Raw genomic sequence first — 20,711 nt, forward strand, 5'->3', positions numbered from 1 at the left:
CTGTAGCAAGGGAGATAGTTTAGGGGAGAGAGTGATTAAAGGAGCCTTTATAGAGGAGGTGATACCAGAACTAAATTCTGAGGAATGAGCTGGATTTCTCTGAATGCAAAAGAAGTTCAAGAATACTACCAAGGAAAGAAAGTATATGGACAACATGATAATGTGAAACAGGGTGTGAAATTCTTGAAAGCTCAACAACTTCACTCAAGTGCATATAGCAAAGTGATGAGAGATGGAAATGAAGACATAGAGACCAGATAAAGCTCACTGAATTTTTTGGTCCATGAATAATAAAACACACAAATTTCATTAGGAAGAATAAACATGTATTGGCCTTTTAATCCAATAATACAATTTCTGATCATTTATTCCATAAAGATAACTGAAAAGAAGAAAGACATTTTATACATGAAAATATTTATTTCAGCCTATACTACAAATGCAAACAAACAAACAAACAAAAACCACAACTATAATCAACTTAAAAGTCTAGTGAGAAGAGTTCCCGTTGTGGTTCAGCATTAATGAACCCGACTAGTATCCACGAGGAAGCAGGTTTGATCCCTGGCCTCGCTCAGTGGGTTAAAGATTGGGCATGTCGCTGTGAGCTGTGGTGTAGGTCACAGATTAGGCTTGGATCTGGCATTGCTGTGGCTGTGACATAAGTGGGCAGCTGCAGCTCTGATTAGACCCCTAGCTTTTGAACTTCCATGTGCCATGGATGTGGCCCCAAAAAGCTTAAAAAAAAAAAAAGTACTCCAATGCAATTATATACAGCTATTTTAAAAGCATGAGATAAAGGACTGCAGAATATAGACTGTATGGGACACTATTAAATGGAATAAAGTAGATGCAACAATATATACAGTATGATTGCAAATATATAAAAAATTCTGCCCCAGATATGGTGGGTTTGGCATAGAACAGGGTCGATTTCTTGATAGGTGAAGCACCTTCATAGGAAGATGCTATCTGTGCAGACTTACCAATGTGCATAACTATTTATCATGCTCCCTCTTCCATTTTCACAAGGGTTCAAGAAAGCACATGAAATTATATGATCATCCTCTCATGGGCAGCAGTTTACCTTAAGTAAAGAGAGGGTCAAGTCCACAGTTTTGGCAAGGATGAAGGGTCATTATAGTGGGGAAAGGGTAATATTGAGCACAAGACAAGGTAGATTTCTCAAGTTGTCTTCTAGTCCTACCCTTCATTCCATCCCCCAAACTGGTGAGGATATTACACAAGTAAATTAAATTAAAAATTGAGATTAATAATGTATCTGTGTAATAAATTGAGATCACTAGGCAGGTTAAGTTTTAGCTGTCACAGAGCATAGTGCAAGAGCGTGGAAGGAATATTTCTCCCATTTCAGTGATAAATACAGGAGCAAGTGTTAGAAGTGGCAAAACCACCTCACCTGGAATGGAAAACCAGCTAAAGAGGACATCAGGTGTGAAGTTACAACAGAGGTGTGAGCGTTGGGGCCATAAAGAAATTGATACATAAGGATGCATAAATTTTTGTTTGTACTTGTATCTTCGTTTTAATATATACCAGTGGGAATGGATGACAAGGTGACATACAGAAGTGAAAAGAAGTTGTTTTAAGGTGATGGGAATTTAAGTGCCTTTTTCCCTTTCTCTAAAAATGTTTAGGTTGGTTATTCATTTGTGACGTTCTCATAATTATAGTTTTATCCAAGATATTGGTAGTTCTATTAACAATTAGAGAAGTAGAACCGTGTGTGTGTGTGTGTGTGTGTGTGTGTGTGTGTGTGTGTGTGTGTGTGTGTGTACATAGATACATACTTACATACACATTTGTTGCAGGAATTTGACCTTACCCAGTTGTGGGAACTGATTAAGCAGTCACCTTAAAGCTGTTGTCTTTGTGTCTAATGCTGGAGTTTGAGGTCCACGGGTTGGACAGTCAGGAAGAAAAGATGAATTTAAAGTGATCTCAAGCAAAAATCAAGCTGGACCGTACAAGGTTAGCTGGAACCCAGGAGGACAGAATGAAACCCATATAGGTTCTTAGTCACATAGATATTCTGTGGGATCTGAGGCCATTCCTTGCAGTTAAATATGAACAGCTGGCTTGAGAGTTGAAGAAAGACGACTTGGGGGAAGGAGAAGTAGTTGCAGGCTCGCTCCTGCCTCACCCCAAACGAGCTACCAGCAGATCAGAAACAACATGTGTGAGCTACAAAATGGTGGCTGTGTCATGTATGTATTACCCAAGAATATCTCTTTTGTTCAACCCTAGCCACAAAATGTATAAGAAATGGGCATTTCAGGAAATGTAGGTCACTCTAACCAAGGCGAAAGAGGACAAAGCCACCGCAAAGTCAAGTTGCGCTTTTCATCAAAGACACTAACCATTTCCATAAGAAGATTGTGAAAATCTAGACAGAAATGAAGCTCTCGTTTCCCAAGCTATCTTGGATAGTATTTATTTAGAAACATTTTTAAAACCTCATTCAACCTCTTCCTTCATTATAAAATGGGGTTAGTAATACCACCTGTTTTAGACAAGTTTCTTAGTTATGAGCCATCCAGTCTAATCTGAATGCGGGATTTCTCAACCTCAGCACTATTGATATTTTAAGCCAGATAATTCTTTGTGATGGGGGACTATCTGAGCATTAAAGAATGTTTAGCAGCATCCCTGGCTTCTACGCACCACAGGCAAGCCCTCTCCCCTCAATGTGGTCACCCCAAACTGTCTTCAGACATTACTAACCATCCCCTGGGGGTGGAGAACCAAGTGAGCCCCAGCTGAGATCTGCTGCTCTAGGGAATCTAGGCAGAAAGAAAATGACAAAGATTTTTTGCTTGGTCAAAGTTTAGTCAGGGTCCTGAACCTGCTCCTAGTCCCATCTGTCACTTTCTTATAAAATCTAGTTTTAGTAAAAACCCTGCTAAGTTAGTTTAGTCCATCCCCCATCCTCAATATCTGATCGGGTTCCTCACCTTCCACCATCACCCGGACATCTGATCACTCTGGCTTGTCCTCAGAAGAATCGTTTCAGTTAGGTTTAACCAGAAACCCCTTTCCTCTCAGTAATTTTCCATCTACTGACACCCCCTCACCCTGATCCTTCATTATACATTTCTACTTGCTCCTGCTGTATTTAGAGTTAAGCCCAAACTCTCTTTCCTACTGCAAAATTCCATCACAGTGGCCCTTAAACCTGTCATGATAGCTCCCCTCCCTGAATAAAGCCTTCCTTACAGTGATTTAACAAGGTGTTAAAAACATTTTTCCCCTCTAACAGGAATTCATTATAAAAAGATGCTGAATGGTTCACAGACTTGCTGGAACAATAAATAACCAGGTTTGAGTCTAGAAAGCAAGGAACAATGCTCGAAATTATGCCACAGAAATTTCCTAAAGAGGAAATTACTATTGCTGCTCCTACGCTCTGCCCACTGTAATCTGCACTGCTGACACCACTGACCCTTGACACTGGAACCCCCAGCAGTACCAGAACCTCTGCTGCTCAGAGTTAGTCTTGCTTCTACCACTGCTGCTGCCCCCCAAAAGCTTCTGTGTGTTCCCTTTTTCTTCTGGTTGTTAACTCCCTTTGTGAGTCTGCAGAGCATATATATGATCAGAGAAGATTGGGTTTATGCCCATCCCCGTCTTAGCTGCATAAGTGGCGGGAAATGATGATCCAGTATCCTTCTGAGTCTCATGAGTGGGAAATTCTTCACACATAGGTTACATTTCTGGAGCTGAGCAGACCAAAAGAATGACAATATCCACGGAACATGTTAAGGCAACTGATTTGGGGATTATCTTTGACAATGAATGTGAAGGGTGTAGCAAGAACCTGGCTATACTTACAGAGCACCTACTGCTCGTGCAGCAGAATGCTAAGCACTGAATTGGATCCACAGAAGTCAGGGTTCCCGAGGACCCAGAAATTACAGTCCACCCCAACAATGGTCCAGATTTGACCTTCCCCTGAGGTCAATCCCTTTAGCACTGTCTTCTGTCCAAGGGAGGGCAAATCCTTTCCTTTTGACTTCAGAAGACCTCATTATTGTTATTGGAAAGAACATTTTGGTCAGAGATAAACAATGGAATGTTTCCACATTCTTGTTTGGAAAGCTATTTAGAGAAGGGGGAAGCAAGTGAGCAAGGGTTTCTGGTGATGTGATGGATGACAAAAGGCTTTGCCTCATGCAGCAATGGCCCAGAAAAGGCAGCAGTCACACACGTAATGCTCGTTACCGCTGATGGGAGTTGGGTCTGGCATCCGGCGAAGAACATGCCCTTGGAGCTGTGCTTCCCTTGGTGGAAAAACTGACATTGAGGGAACCTTTGTCATAAATAACGCCTGCCATTCAAGAGAACATTTAGCCCACTGCTGCAGAGGGAAGACAAAAGAGTCAAGTTTCACAGAGTCTCGGAGCTGTTTTTAGGAAGATCACGGCAGGCTTCAGGACTGCAGTGACAAGTACAAGTAAAAGGGTTGTTGGGACCTGTGATGGATATAGTGTTTACATATATGTCAAATATCCAGGTACAAAATGAAGCATTCAGGTCCTGTTCTCAAAAGCTGCATCTCCTGAGAGGCTGGGAGGCGGTGAGGCTGAGCACAGCCAGGGGGAATGGGGTGTTTAGGGTCCCTGAGGCAGACCTGAGCTGAATGAGCCTGAGGAGTGTGTGAAAGGATTGAAAGGATTAGTACAGACAGATAAGCCGGACTCCATTAGATGAGCTTTGTAAGAAAACTCTCCATGGTTTTTACCAGACCTGTGAGATTTAGCCTCAAATATATATATAACATATTTTTTGGTTTTTTGGGTTTTTTTTTTTTTTTTGCTTTTTAGGACCACACCCACGGCACATGGAGGTTCCCAGGCTAGGGGGTCAAATCAGAGCTATAGCTGCCGGCCTACACCACAGCCACAGCAATGCTGGATCCTTAACCCACTGAGCAAGGCCAGGAATCTAACTGGCCACCTCATGGCTCCTAGTCGGATTTGTTTCCACTGCACTGTAACGGGAATTCCATGATATACATATTTTTAAATAGACTATAAAAGCAATAGTAATAAAACATTAATTCAGGGTCACAGTCCATTCAGCTAAGAATCCTATCCCTCCCATTAAAGGTGTTTTGGTGAAGTGCCCATGTGACATAAATTAAGAAATAAGTAAATGAAGGAAGGATAAATGAAGGATAAATAAATACATCCAAGGCTTCACCATCAGCTTCCTTGAAGCTCTTTGTCACCCGTCTCCAAGAATTTTTAGGGAGTTAATTGTAAATTCTGCTAAATGAGTTGCAGACCAAGGACCTAAACTCTTCTCAAACCTAACTGAATAATTTTGAGGCTAAATCTCACAGGTCTGGGAAAAACCATGGAGAGTTTTCTTACAAAGCTCATCTAATGGAGTCCGGCTTATCTGTCTGTACCAATCCTTTCAACATCCCCCATCACACACTCCTCAGGCTCATTCAGCTCAGGTCTGCCTCAGGGACCCTGAACACCCCATTCCCCCTGGCTGTGCTCAGCCCCACCGCCTCCCAGCCTCTCAGCCCCTCACTAAGAAGAAGACCAACTCTGGCCTCATGCTAAGTACTATTACCACTGACAAAACCCCTCTGACCCTCAGTAGACAGTAGACGTTCCCCCTCAGCTCAGTTCTTTGTCTTTGTAGCACGTCTGATCATTTGCATTGAAGGGGTTTGTAACCTGCCACCTCAAATACACCATTTCAACATATGGAGTATTGGAGGGTAAAGGTAGTCAGATCTAGCGGATTCAACAAAAGCCATTTATCTCCCCCTTGACTGACTAAAGTATTAATTTCCCTTTTTGTAAAGGAAATTTACATTTATAAAAGAATTTTCCATTAGTAAAGGCATCTGTTTTAGGAGGAGAATTACTCCCAGAGACAAGGATTTTTCACTCATGAGGCTCTTAAGTGCATAACTGGGCAACTTTTACTTACCAGGTATTTCTTCCCCTAATTCACCTCCCCCCAGCCAAGTGTCAAACCCTTATTCTTTTCTGTAGCTCAGACTAGTTAGACAAGTCTCAGTAAGCTGGATACCTCCTTGAGTCTTATATTTTTATGGAACGCCTATGTGTATGCATGCAGTTAAAATTAATTTTTCCTCCCATTAATTTGTCTTAGGTCAATTTAATTCTTAGACCAGTTGCAGAACCTAAAAGAGTAGAAGGAAATTTTTTTCCCTCCTTTACGGTGTGAACTGGCAATTGGCACTTGCCATCATCTTCTACATGGATTGAATCATGAGCCGCACAGCTGCTGACCCTCAACACCCCCTGAAAGGAGCTCAGGATGGGGATCAGGAGTGAGGCACTCTGTGCTCTGGGAAAACTGGCAGAACAGGTCTTCAGATAGTTAGGTATTTTCAAGAGAAGATTTTATGAGCCCAATTCTTGCATCTCCTCACATCTGGAAAAGCATTAAAATCCTTCATGGTGACATCCATTCCCCGTGACTAGTAGTAATCTTCACAAGACTAGCAAAAACCTTCTGCAAAAATACATGCTTAATTGCGTGTCCCTCCCCCTTTGCCAAAATCCCATATATACTGAAGTCCCCCCCCTCCCTCTTTGGAGCGTTATTTCAGAGCTCTCTGAAATGCCCCTTCATAGCAGTAGTGCTCATTTTGCCCTCAAGGGAAAATTTAACTCTCAATTTTTAAGTTGTGCATATTTTTCAAGTTGACTTGAACTTGAATATGTTCTTGCTTTTTCTTTTTTCCCCCCACTACAATTCAAGCTCCAAGAGGGCAGATGCAGGGTCTATCTGACTCCTTATTTTATCCTCGGGGCTAGAAGAGTAGTTAACGTATGATTTAAGATAAATAAATGGTGAATGAACAAACGAAAGTATCCCCATCCCTCTCACTACAATTTAAAGAAAATGAGGAAAACAGAACAGGTTTATATTAAGAGATACACTCAAATCAAAAATTTCCAATCTATATGCTATATATATAGTTCATATATGTGTGTGTGTGTGCATTTGTGTGTATTACTTCTTTTACACTATACCCAAACAGTGGGAAGAAAAAAAAAAAAAAAAAAAAAGCAAAAACCTCATTCAATAAGAAAATCTTGAAAGGCAGCAGCAAACTAGCATTTATTTATCTCTTAAATATTACAAGATTTATGTAATTTTTTGCAACTCCTCCAATAATGCTGGGATAGATATAATTAGATAAATCACAGTACATCATTATCTTCCCTCACCTCTAGATGTGGGATATTTAAATAACAATTTGAAATAGCTTGTACAGACCTCACACTTAAGGAAAAATTGGTATCAGTATAAATCATACGGTCAGAAGAGGCTTCACAGGAGACACGGAGTCCTGGAGAATGGGGGACATTCAGAAGGTAGAGAAGAAAAGGATGGGTAGTCCATGCAGACAGCAGAGCTTGAACAAAGCATAAATAGAACAGGAGTCAGCACAAGGCATCAGGAAAAAAAAAAAAAAAAAACAGAGGCAAGATCAAAATGGCTGGTGGGTCATGTCAAGGAGAAGTTAGAAAGATTGACTCTGTCTCCCTTCTAGAATTCCTTACTGTCTCCCTTCTAGAATTCCTTACTGTCTCCCTTCTAGAATTCCTTCTAGAATTCCTTACTTACGTTCTAGGCTGGAGAGACCAGAATTTATGCTCCAGGCAAGAGCAAACCAGAAAGGTTTGGTGAAGAGAAGAATGACTCTTCAGGAAATTTGTTTTGTGTGTGAGTAGGTAAGCTGTGAACAAAAAGCTGGAAAAAGCTGTAAGATGCATCGGTCCTGTGGATGGAATGTACATGATGACTAGAGTTAACGTCCTATGGCAAGTATATTTGAAAGTTGCTGAGAGAGTAAACTGTAAAAATTCTTATCAAAAGGAAAAAAAGGAGTGTTTTTGTAGCCCTAATAGGAGATGGATGTTAGCTCCACCTCCGCAGTTATCATTTTGCAGTCAATGTATGTGAAGTCATTATGAGATACACTTTACACTTAACAGAGCTGTATGTTAATTATACCTCAACAAAACTGAAAAAAAAAAAGTCTTCCAACTCAGAAAAAAAAAGAGAGAGAGAGAAGCTGTAAAAGGGGAGAATTCTAAAAGAGCTAAATATTCTTATCCAGATGCTTGGAGGCAAGAAATATGAAGAAAAAAAAAAGTGTTTAATTGTAAATCAGTCAGTGTCCCTTCAGAAAAGAAGAAATCAGGAGTTTCCATTGTGGCTTAGAGGATTAAGGACCTGATGTTGTCTCTGTGAAGATGCAGGTTTGATCCCTGGCCTCCTTCAGTGGGTTAAGGATCTGATCTGGTTTTGCTGCAAGCTGGAAAAACAACAACAACAAAAACAACAGCCAGAAACCACTCCAACTATTTTACCTTCTTTTCTTTTGTGGCTGCCCACAGCATATGAAGTTCCTAGACCAGGGATCAGACCCCAGCCGCAGTGCAACCTAAGCTGCAGCTGCAGCAATGCCTGATCCTTAACCCATTGTGCCAGGCTGGGGATTGAACCTGCGCCCCAGCGCTCCCAAGACAACACTAATCCTGTTGCGCCACAGTGGGAACTCCTCCACGCCAACTATTTTAAACAGAATGAGATTAATGCAGAGAATTGGCTACACAGACGATATAAGATCTGAGAAGTAAAACAAGGGACAGTGAGGCAAACCAGGAACTGACAATATCAGGAAGCTGTTGCCACCCTCAAGGTCAGTACAAGGGCAAGAAGGGTATTAGTGGAGTCTAGGGTGTGGGACTGCCTCTTAGAAGTAGAGACAGAAACAGCCTGCCAGGACGCAGAAGCTGTTTACCAGAACCTGGAGCCATGCAGCAGCTCTCTCTGCTGCTGGAGAGGTGCTACCCATTGAGAGAAAATGCAACCGAAGGAAAATATCAGGGCCTCTCCCTCCTTCAACTCCCCACTAGTGGTTCCTTTGGCCAAACCTAGACAGAAGGCAACAAGCAATGTATTTTGAAAAATATAGTTCCCTGCATGGCAAAGCAGAAAGGAGGTTGAGGAATGTTTCTGAGAATTAACAGGCAAAAAGACCAGCACATCAGTTAAAGAAAAGAGAAACTGGGACTTTATGACCAGTAAGCTGCCAAGGGTAAAGGAGAAAAAGTGTCCAGGTATAGGCTTCAATAGTGCCATCAAAGGCAAATAAAGAAATCAGGAGGAAAGATTTGCAAAGAAAAGCATCTGGGAGTTCTCTTGTGGCAAAGCGGGTTAAGTATCCAGTGACATCACTGAGCAGCCCAGGTTGCTGCTGTGGCGTGGGTTTGATCCCTGGCCCGGAAACTTCCACATGCTGCAGGCAAGATCGAAAAAAAAAAGGGTGGGGGGATAAAATTTAAAAAGAAGAAGAGGAGCATTTATAGTCAGGTTCTCCAAAGAAACAGAACCAATAGGACATGTACGTGTGTGTGTGTGTGTGTGTGTGTGTGTGTGTGTGTGTGTTTACAGAAAAAGAGAGAGAGCCCCTAAGGATTTGGCTCATGTTATTATGGAGACTGACAAGTCCCAAGATCTGCAAGTGGATCTAATGGCAGGAAAAAGCTGACATCCCCATTTGAAGGAAGTCAGGCAAGAGGAACTCTCTCTTCTTTGGGAAAGGGTAAGATTTTTCTTTTACTCAGGCCTTCACTGATTGGATGAAGACTGCCCCCATTAGGCAGGCAATCTGCTTCACTTGGTCTACTGATTTAAATGTTAATCTCATCTAAAAATACCGTCACAGAAACACTTAAAATTATGTTTGACCAAATATCTGGCACACCATAGCCCAGTCAAGTTGACACATAAAATTGGCCATCATCATAGCATCTTAGCTGAGTCTGAGTTAACAGCAATCTATGTGGAAATTCTGTGAAAAAATATAGAGCTCAAAGAGGTGGTCAGGATAGGAAAAATAAATTTAAGAGTTGTCCAAAATACAGGGAATAAATTAAGCCATAGACAGGAGCCAGAGAAGCTGATAATCAGAATCATAACCTGGAAGCACTGTAAGTTTCTCTATCTAAAAACATTAAAATAGTATTGGATATATTATTATTATGGTTACTATTATTATTATTATTATTATTATTATTACTAAAATGAGTGAATCTAAGACACTCTAAATAGATTTTCACTCACACAGCCTGGAACAATTTGCTCATTGACTTTAGTTAGCCGAAACATTCAGTTTACCAGAACACCTAAACTCTAAGGGTAAAGATATATCTCCTTTTATTTAAACCATCTTGGAGTTCCTGCTGCAGCACAGTAGGTTAATGATTCAGCATTGCTGCAGCTGTGGCATAGGGTGCAGCTCTGGCTCAGATTCCATCCCTGGCCTGGAAACTTCCATATGCTACAGGGATGGCTGAAAAAGAAAAATAAGTAATTTAATTAATTAAACCATCTAGTGCAATTTCCAAGTTTATGTCCCCGACTCTTAAGATTTAGTGAACATAACGGCAGTCATCATGCCCACACTTTCATAGTTTTAGAACACGGATTTCTATTATTTGGGATAACCTATTACATTAACCTAAAAAAATGGCCTAAGATAATAAGTGTTTATTTCTTCCCATGTCATTCTCTAATACTAGATGTGGCAATGGGCTCTGCTCCATGCAGCCATTCAGGGACCCAGGCCCTTCCCATACACCTCAGTGTCTCTTGGGGTCCTCCCCTGGATTCTCTGCATCTAACCAGTAGACAAAGGAAGAGAGAGATGGGGTGGGCTGAGCAGCAAGTTCATGGACCCTGCCTAGAGATGACATCTGTGACATATTCTCACATCTTATGGGCAAGAAGCTATTCAGGGGCCACACTTCCCTGCCAAGGAAACCAGGAACATAATCTAGATAATGCCCCAAAGCAAAAGGGAAATGGTTTATTGGGCAGCTAAGTATGTTCAACCATGTCAATCTGGTCCTTCTCAAACTATTTCCCCAGTTTAAAGAATCCATTATTTTTGTGCTTTTGTCCCCTTGATGGCATGACCACCCATTTCTGTAAATTCTCCAGCTCAGTTAGTTAAGCTTCTGACCTGAGACATCAGAACTGATGCCATACTAGCAGAGATGAGAGGGGAAGAGACGAAAGCCAATCTTCTGAACTGGAAGTATCTGAGGAGGAATGCGTCTCAAACACCTCATTTCAGGTAAGAGGACACTGAGTTCCAGAGAGAGGGACTTATCCAAGGCCACACAGCTTTAGATACCAAACTGGGACCTCGACTCAACTCTCTTAACTTTATGCTCAGGGTTTTTAGCAGCACACTATTATTTCAAATGCATGTTTGCCAAAATTTGGTACAAAAACATTAAAAATATTTCCATGTAGTATTTAATATTCTGGGGCTGTATAATAATGTCTAACATTTGTTGGTACTTTTGACCCAAAAGTATATATTTTATAAACATGCCTAGAGCCCAAATTAACAACCCACAGCCCTTCATTTGAACTTTTACTGTTAAAATTATTGTTCACTGAGTATTTACTAGGATGCATATGTTCTAAGTAAGCTTCTAAAAAGATAGTTTGTTGTTTTAATTTGAAGACAGTTTTGTTTGTTGTTTTAATTACCTTTCTACCTGTTACATTAAAATTCTCTCAGTTGCCAACAATGGAAAACAACTCCAACTAACTTGATTATTAAAAAAGGAATCTATTGAGTCATAGACATACTGCAGGATTCAGGGATACAACCAGTATCACCAGAACTGTCCACCCATCACTCATGTCCAGTCCTCTTTAATTCTCTTTCTAGGTTGCCCTTATTCCCTTTTCTTGTAGACCAGCCATCTTCACATGTTGGGAATAATGGCCACTGGCAATGCCAGCTCTGCAAATTATTTCTTAGATTTTTTTTATTATAGTTGATTTACAGTGTTGATTTATAGAGTTGAACAGAAAAGTGAAGTTACCCAGCCAACATTATACAGCTTTTTATTGAATAAATCCAAGGTTAAAACTGAAGTTTCCTTCTAGGTAGTATAGTAGTTTTTCCATTATACACCGTTGTTCAAATTTTGTACGTGTTCCTCATGTTGTAAGGTTTTTTATTTTAAATGTAGAAGCAAACAGACAATTGCCAACTGAAAAGAGAACTTATCAGACTTGTCAATAATTCAAAAATTTTAAAGAATTTTATACAACAGGTCTTCATAGAAATTCTCCTTTATCCATATTTTCAAATGCAGAATTCTGTCATGTGTGGGAAAAAAATGGTGGCATCTGTGAACGCCAGGGTTCAAACTGTGTGCTAAATGCTTGCAAAAATAATTACCACATGAAATCAAAGTGACATGCATCGTGAGGGATGCCTTTCCAACTTGGCTTCAGAAATTTTTTCAAAAAAGTCTATCTCCTGCTGTGTCTTTATGCAATTATACACAGCATGATTAGATGGAGAAAAAAGATTCCCTAAATACCATGAACAGCTAAAATAAAGTTCTAATCAATTCACTGATTTTAAATTGTTTCAAAATATATCCTGGGTACTAAAACGATCATCCTTAACTTTTTTATTTCAGGAGAAATTAAGTTCTATTTTTCTTGACCAATAAACTTCTGCTCAAGATAAAATATTAAGATCCTTAAAACCCTGATCAGAAAATGCAAGCTGCAATGAGGTATTCTTTTATCTAGCATGTCGGTAGTGATTCAGAATGGAAGTATCTAGTTTAGCAAGAATGTGGGGAAAGGGACAATTTCATATTATTTTACAGCAAGTATAATCACAACACTTTAGACCAAGTGTAGGCACTATAATATTTTTGCAGGCCAATTTGGCAATATGTATTTAGAACCATTAAGAAATATTCATGTTCTTGAATTCAGTAACTCCAACTCTAGTAATTTGCCCTAAGGAAATTATCAAACCCATATAGGAATCTTTATCACAATATTATATATGGTGGGGGAAAAAAAAGATACCACAAAATACCAAACAAGACAGTGTGGTTAAATAAATCAGTGATGGCATACATGACAGCATATTTTCTGACCTAAATGACCAAGGATAAAACATTGGCAAATAAACTCAGGTTTATCAGTATGATAAAATACTCAGATTGCCATTTTTTTAAGGTAGAAACATATGATAGTAGAACAATCCAATTCTCATAAACTTCATATAACATAAGCATATGTGGAGTTCCCGTCATGGCTCAGTGGTTAACGAATCCGACTAGGAACCATGAGGTTGCGGGTTCGATCCCTGGCCTTGCTCAGTAGGTTAAAGATCCAGCGTTGCCGTGAGCTGTGGTGTAGGTTGCAGACACGGCTTGGATTCTGAGTTGCTGTGGCTCTGGGACAAGCCAGCAGCTGTAGCTCTGATTCGACTCCTAGCCTGGGAACCTCCATACGCCGCAGGTGCGGCCCTAGAAAAGACAAAACAAAACAAAAACAAAAACAAAAAACCATAAGCATATGTAACTGTGAACATACACACATGCACACACAAACAGAGTAATACAAATTCTGCACCAAAGTATATGCACCAAAAATATATGTAAAGCTTAGCTCAGCCTGGAGATGATGTCTACTTCAAAATGTTGCTGTCAAGGAGTTACTCGTGGCTCAGCGGTAACCCAAAAAGTATCCATGAGGACATGGGTTTGATCCCTGGCCTCACTCAATGGATTAAGAGTCTGGCATTGCTGTGAGCTGTGGTGCAAACACGGCTTGGATCCTGCATTGCTGTGGCTGTGGTGTAGGCCAGCAGCTGCAGCTCTGATTAGACCCCTAGCCTGGGAACCTCCATATGCCACAGGTGTGGCCCTAATAAAACAAACAAACAAACAAAAAATTGCTGTCAGGATTCAATTATAAATACATATATTTGACATATATAAAATAAAAAGTATATTTTATTGTTTTATGTATTTTACATTGATATGTCATATATGATGTCATATATAAACATATATTACATATAATTTTGTGCATTATTTTATGTGTACAAAATATGCATATATACCTTATTATACATGTGTAATAATTATACCTATATAAACACACATAATAATCTCCCTATCAGAGGGCCTGGGAAATAATGGATCTTCAAAGAATGCTGGTTATTTTCTCGCCTTCACAGTGTTTTTCAGATGTGGCACCTACCCCACACTATTCTATGTCTAACAAGACTTGGCTCCAAGAACACAATCAGGGATACAGAAGTACCTCGGTAAAGAGAATGAATCAGGCAGAAAACGAATAAGCCTCTAGAACTCTTTGCAATCTCTCTGCACACTTCCTGTCAAGCCAAAGCTTTAAGCTGATGCCAATTTTCAAATGACAGCAGGATGGCTGGGCTTTATCACCAGTGCATGGTCTTAAAGGCTACCTCTCTGATGAACATAGACCAAAGATAACCTCCTTCCAGAAAGTGTTCTCTTATTACCTTTTAAAAGCATGAATCAGACCCTGAAAAGGCTCAGGTTCATTACTTTAAAATAACCACATAAAGGAACTTATAGCCACATATCTAGGCCTAATGGATTCTGCCCCCTGAAAGAGGCATAATTTTGGACACTCCTTCTAGATGCCTGTTGGGTTTCCATGGGAACAGATGTCTCAGGGTCAACTCTACTCATCTCAGGGTTGGGGAGCTATATGAATAGGTGAGACAAAATCTATCCCCTTAGGGAGCTGATTGGGTCTAACTATGGGCATATATTTGGCCATAACAGAAAAATGGAAGGACCTGATGTGATGGGAGATTTTAAGGCCAGAGCCATGAACACTTTATAGAAGTATGACATCATTTTTAGCCCCTGCAAATGGCCCCCTGGCAAGCTGTTCCCTGACCACCTTTAGTTGGCTTTCTCTTTTGTTCAAAGGAAGGGTAGATGGTATCTTTTCAGACTATTCAGTAAGAAAGGAGAAAGGACTCTCAGACCCCATCCTGCAATCTGACTTAATGGAAATAAAAATCAGAGTGGAACAACAAGGTGTTAACTTCACTGTGAAATAAATTACACTTCAAAACACACGTACCCTAAACTATTGGCTAATTACTGGTTAATTCATTGCAAATGCATATTCCATGATTGTCACTCCAGGCCACTGCACTGGAACACTAGGGGAAGCTTGAACCACAGGAAGTGGGGAATACAGACCCAACATTATCGTTTTGGCCAAAGTAGCAGATGTTGCACTCATCTGCCAATTCCAGGGAAACAGCTAAGCACAATTGGAGATGCTAGACCTAGGTGAAAGAGGGGCACTTCAAGATAGGCCAAGCTCCTCCTAGAGCATGCCAATGGAAAGTTTGAATCAATTGCTAATCATACTACTTATTATTACAATTATTACCATATACCTGTTCTTTTTATACTGACCCAATCAAACCATGTTACACAACCCTTCAAGGAGGACCACACCCATTTTGAGCACCTCTACACTGACTTTAAATAACTTGCCCAAAGTCATAGAACTACAAATGAGGAACTGAGATTCAAACCCATATGCATCAAATTTCAAACTACATGGACTCAACCTCCACAAAGGGCCATTCTTGTTCTTAGGATCCATCTCTTAGAAGCCCTATCTGCAGTATATAGTATCCAGGTTTTCTCTTTGAAACATTTTTTCTTCAAGAAATTAGAGTTCCCATTGTGGCTCAGTGGTAATGAAACTGACCAGTATCCTTGAGGGTGCAGGTCAGATCCCTGGCCTCACTCAGTGGGTTAAGGACCCAGCATTGCCATGAGCTATGGTGCAGGTCACAGACGTGGCTTGGATCTAGCACTGCTGTGGCTGTAGCGTAGGCCAGCAGCTGTAGCTCTGATTTGACCCCTAGCCTGGGAACTTCTATATGCTGTGGGTGCTGCCCTGCACCCCCCAAAAAAATCACTGCAAAAGAAATAAAAAGTAGTACCTACCATGTTTTGGGTTCTGTTCTAGCCACTAGACATAGAGCAGTGAATACGGCAATGATCTTCTCTGTTAGAGTTTATATTCTAGCAGGGTGGGACAGAAAATAAATACAAAGTGTATTACTTTAGATAACAGTAACTCCAGTTGACCCTTGCACAAAGCTGGAGTTAGGGATGCCCATTCTCTGTGCAATTGAAAATCCAGGTATAACTTTACAGTCGGCCCTCTGTGTGCAGTTCTAAATCCAATTGCAGATTCTGCAGCACTATAGTACAGATTATTTGAGGGAAAAAAAATACATATAAGTGGACCCAAGCAGTTCAAACTACTGTTTATAGGATCAACTGTAACTGAGGAAATAAACCAGGCTGATGGGCAGAGCTGTGCTGCCCATTACAATAAACCATTCGCCACATGGGGCAACTGAGTACTTAAAATGTGGTTATCTAAATTGAAGAGTGTTGTAGGTGTAAAACACACCTGGATTTCAAAGACTTAGTACCAAAAAAAGTGTAAAATATCTCATTAATAATTGCATGTAGTTATTACATATTATAAATTATTTACCATTCCAGTGTTCTTCTTTTTTTCCCAAGATTTAAGCTTTCATCTCCCATTATTTTCCTTCTACATAAAAAAAAAAAAAAAACTTAAAAAAAATTTTTTTATAGTGCAGTTCTGCTGGTGAGGAATTCTCTCAGATTTTGGACATCTGGAAAGGTTTTTCTTCCTTTCTTTTTTAAAGGTATTTTCCCTGTTTAGAGAGTTCAAGTTTGATAGCTTTTATTTGAGCACTTCGAAAATGTCATTCTATTGTCTTCCTGCTCACACTGTTTCCTATTAGAAGTCCACAGATCCTTATCTTTTACTCCATATGTAATGTATATTTCCTTTACTGGGCTACCTTTAAGATTTATTCTTTATCATGGATTTTCAAAAATTTTATAAATATATGTGAGGTTTTTTTGCTTATCATGGTTGGAGTTCTGTTGAATATCTTGAATATGTGGATTGATAATTTTCATCATCTTTGCCAAAAAAAAAAAAATTGCCACTGTTTCAACAAATAATTTTCTGGGGTTTTTTTCCCTATTTTTTTATAAAATTCTAATTACACCCTATGTTGACATTTGATAATGTCCACTAAGTCTCTGTTCATCTTGTCTTCTTTCCCTCCGTGCTTCAGTTTGCATAGTTTCCATTGCTATGCTTTCTTATTCAGTGTTTTTGTTTCCTTCTTAGTGTCTAATCAGTTGTTAATCCCTTCCAACGAAATTTTCCATTTTAGATTTTGTTTCTAGAAATTCCATTTTTGAAAAATCCTTCATTCTTCTCCTTATTCAGCTTAGGTTTCCCTTTAAATCCTTGTAGACATTTACGTTAACTGTTTTAAGATCCTCATTTGCTAATTCCATTACTTTTTTCATGTTATTTTATTTATAAAAATTGGTGTTTCTCCATATAGTAGCTTAGAATTTTCTTGCTTCATCACACGTTTAGTATTTTGTTTTATTAGATCCTGGCCACTGTGCATTTTGTAATATTGACTGCTAGATTGTACACACACACACACACACACACACATTACTTTAAAAAGGCATTGTACTTCATTCAGGCAGGCATTTAAATCACTTGTAATTCAGCTTGAGCTTTTCAAAATTTTCTTATAACCATTTTTAGGGCAAGTTTTGAACGTCCTTGACTCTAGAGTTAGTTTATTCACTTTTGTAAGGCACAATCTTCCAGTGTCCTCAGGGCTTCAACATGAACATTTTACTGTGGTTGACCAAAATTCAGACATCTCCCGGCCCCGTGGGTGTTCTAGGAACCCCTCAGCTTATAATTTTTTGGTTGCGTTTTGCCCAGCCTCCTGGAGTCTTTCCCTGTACATCTGTAGGTTGGTGTTTAACCTATCCTCAAGGGGGTCTTTATGCAGATTTTGAAGTTCCTTCTCCAGGCAGATTCCGCCTCCCTGGTATTCTGACCCTTAAATTCCAGACATTTCACTCTCCCCAAATTCCAACCTCTCTCTTCTCCTATGTTCTGCTTGAGATCCCTCTCCCTTCACTGCAATCTGAGAAAGTGACTTTGGACAAAGAGCACGGATGAACGTAAATTTTACATTATTTTTTCTTCTCTCACAAATCACAGTTCGGCACTGTCTATTGTCTAATGTCCAGAAACCGTTGCCTCACTTATTTCACGTGGGTTTTTTCATTGTTTACTGTGAACAGGTATGTCTCAGCACAGTTACTCCATCATAGAGGAAGTATGGGCCTATTGGAGTTCCCTGGTGGCCTAGTGGTTGAGGATTCTGCCTTGTCACTGCTGTAGCTTGGGTTGGTGCTATGGGGCAAGTTTGATCCTTGGCCTGGAAACTTCCACAGGTGGCCAAAAATAAAAGTAAGCCTGTATAAAATCTGGCCATTTATAAAAACAAAGTGTTTTATTGTTAAAAAGTAAAAGCATTCCAAGAGCACCTCATCATAAGAAACATCTAATCTAGGAGTTCCTGTCGTGGCACAGCGGAAATGAATCTGATTAGGAACCATGAGGTTGCAGGTTCAATACCTGGCCTTGCTCAGTGGATTAAGGACCCAGCATTGCTGTGAGCTGTGGTGTAGGTCACAGATACTGCTCGGATCTGGCGTTGCCTTGGCATAGGCCGGCAGCAACAGCTCTGATTGGACCCCTAGGCTGGGAACATCCATGTGCCGCAAGTGTGGCCCTAAAAAGACAAAAGACACACAAAAAAGAAAAATCTAATCTAGTACACTGATTTTCAAACTTGGTTGCACATTGAAATAACCTGGAATATCACTCTCGGAGTTTCCAATTTAAAGGGTCTGGGATGTCACTTGGACCTCAAAAATTTTTAAAGCCCCCTTGGAGATTCTACTACTATACAGCTGAGCTTGATGTCATGTGTTAGTGTGTGTTTAGATGTTTCCATTCACATACAACTGAGTACATGTATATCCGTGGGTTATACCCTCCCCTAGCTCTTTAGATCAGTGGTTCTCAAACATTACTGCTGGAAAAAACACGGATCAAGATACATGCCCGGCAAAGGATATTTTTTCCAGCTCAGGATGTTCAAGTGTTTGAAGGCCATCAGGAGCAGCTGTTTGTAAATGGATAAGGGCCTATATTTCAGGGATTAAATGCGTTTGATCATCTGTTCATCAGTGTGAGTCAGAGTGGTTATACAGTTTTATCCCCCCACAGAAGCATATGCTTGGCTTGCCAGGGCTCAGAGTAGAACTCATTCTTCTTCTCCACTTTCCAATTGCCGCAGTTTTTTCAGACCAAAGCCATACTTAGGGAATTCTTGATGGTTAAATCTATCTCTACTGAGTCAGAGACTGAAATGAAAACTCCACAACCTAAACTGGATTTTCTTCTCTGGATATACTCAAAAGGAATGAAAATATACCTTTATGGAGAGCCAGATATTTTACATGTACAGTCTTTTTCTTTTTTCCTTTTAGGGCCACACTCACAGCATATTAAAGTTCCCAGGCTAGGAGTTGAATCAGAGCTATGACTGCTGGCCTATGCCACAGCCACAGCAACACGAGATCCGAGCTGTGTCTGTGCCCTGCACCACAGCTCAGGGTAACGCTGGATCCCTGACTCACTGAGCAAGGCCAGGGATCAAACCTGTGTCTTCATGGATCTAGTCAGGTCGTTACTGCGAGCCACAAAGGGAACTCCCTATATGTACAATCTTAATAATAGAACCAATTGTCTTATGGGATAGGACAGCCACATTTTAAAGAAGAAAGCAAAGAAAGCTTTAGAACCTTCTCGTTCATGATTTTATTTGGTAAGCACTTGAGGAAAAATAAAATAAAAAACTGATTAAAGTGTATCTGCTCTCAATGAAACAGATGGCCATGTCTAAGGCTAGCTCATATTTCTTTCTTCCTCATGAAATGTTATATTCTTCTGGGTGGAACTGCTAGGGCTCCAATGAGCACAGCATGAAGACTCTTTACAGTTAAGAACTGTTCCAGGTCTAAGGTCTTATGATCCTACAGTCATAGCATCTTGTCCAGGTTAGTCAGTTAACATATATAGAATATATCTTTTTCTTTCTTCATCTCATAGTGGGATCCCTCCCGGGATCCCTCCCAGATTCTGGCTCTCTAGTTTACACCATAAATACTCACACAGACTGGCATAATGCAAAGTACATAGGCATTGAACATACCTGGCTTCAAATCCCAGAAACAACTATTTCTAGATGTGTGAGTGTGGGCATGTTACATAAAAACATCTAAAATTCACTTATCCCATTTATGAAAGAAAAATAAAAAACGTAGTGCCTGGGTCAGTCAAGGTAACAGCAGAATACTGATGATACCCTAAAATTGGCAATTGATGAGAATGTAATACAAGGACTGTTCACAAAGGTGTGGGCAGGGTATAGAGGAACCTACATTGTGGAAAAGTTGGGGTAACTAGTCCTGGAGGGACAGGGGAGGTACTGGGACCACGCTGTATGGAGAAGGATGCCCGATAGGAGCTGGGTGTTTCAGGAGAGGGATGCAACCCATAGTGACCTGGAGAAATAAATATTCTGACCTCACTTTCCTTTCATCTTCCAGTTACCTACCCATGCCTCCCATTGACCAAACCCAACAGAAAGTTAAAGGACAAAGGAGAAGGGAAGAGAGAGGTAGAGAGTAAATCTTTTTTCTGAGGGGGGTACATATAAATATCACAGTGCTTACATATGTGTTCTGAGGAGGCAACAGGATGGCGAGGCTTTAGACGTGTAACATGTGGCAGCTCGTTTCCTTTTCCCTTCT

At 40.2% G+C, this 20,711-nt stretch overlaps 1 long non-coding RNA gene across 1 annotated transcript in view; it reads right to left on the reverse strand.

The window, feature by feature from the left end:
* The window catches only part of LOC102159324 (uncharacterized), a 538,926-nt gene that overhangs the window by 492,014 nt on the left and 26,201 nt on the right, over nucleotides 1–20,711 (reverse strand). The gene's annotated exons all lie outside the window — the stretch shown is intronic.

The sequence above is a fragment of the Sus scrofa genome, chromosome 4 (assembly GCF_054392235.1).
Source record: "Sus scrofa isolate SSC_HxYL_T2T_F1_AM1 chromosome 4, Sscrofa_HxYL_maternal_Yorkshire_Landrace_v2.0, whole genome shotgun sequence".
NCBI lineage: Eukaryota > Metazoa > Chordata > Mammalia > Artiodactyla > Suidae > Sus > Sus scrofa.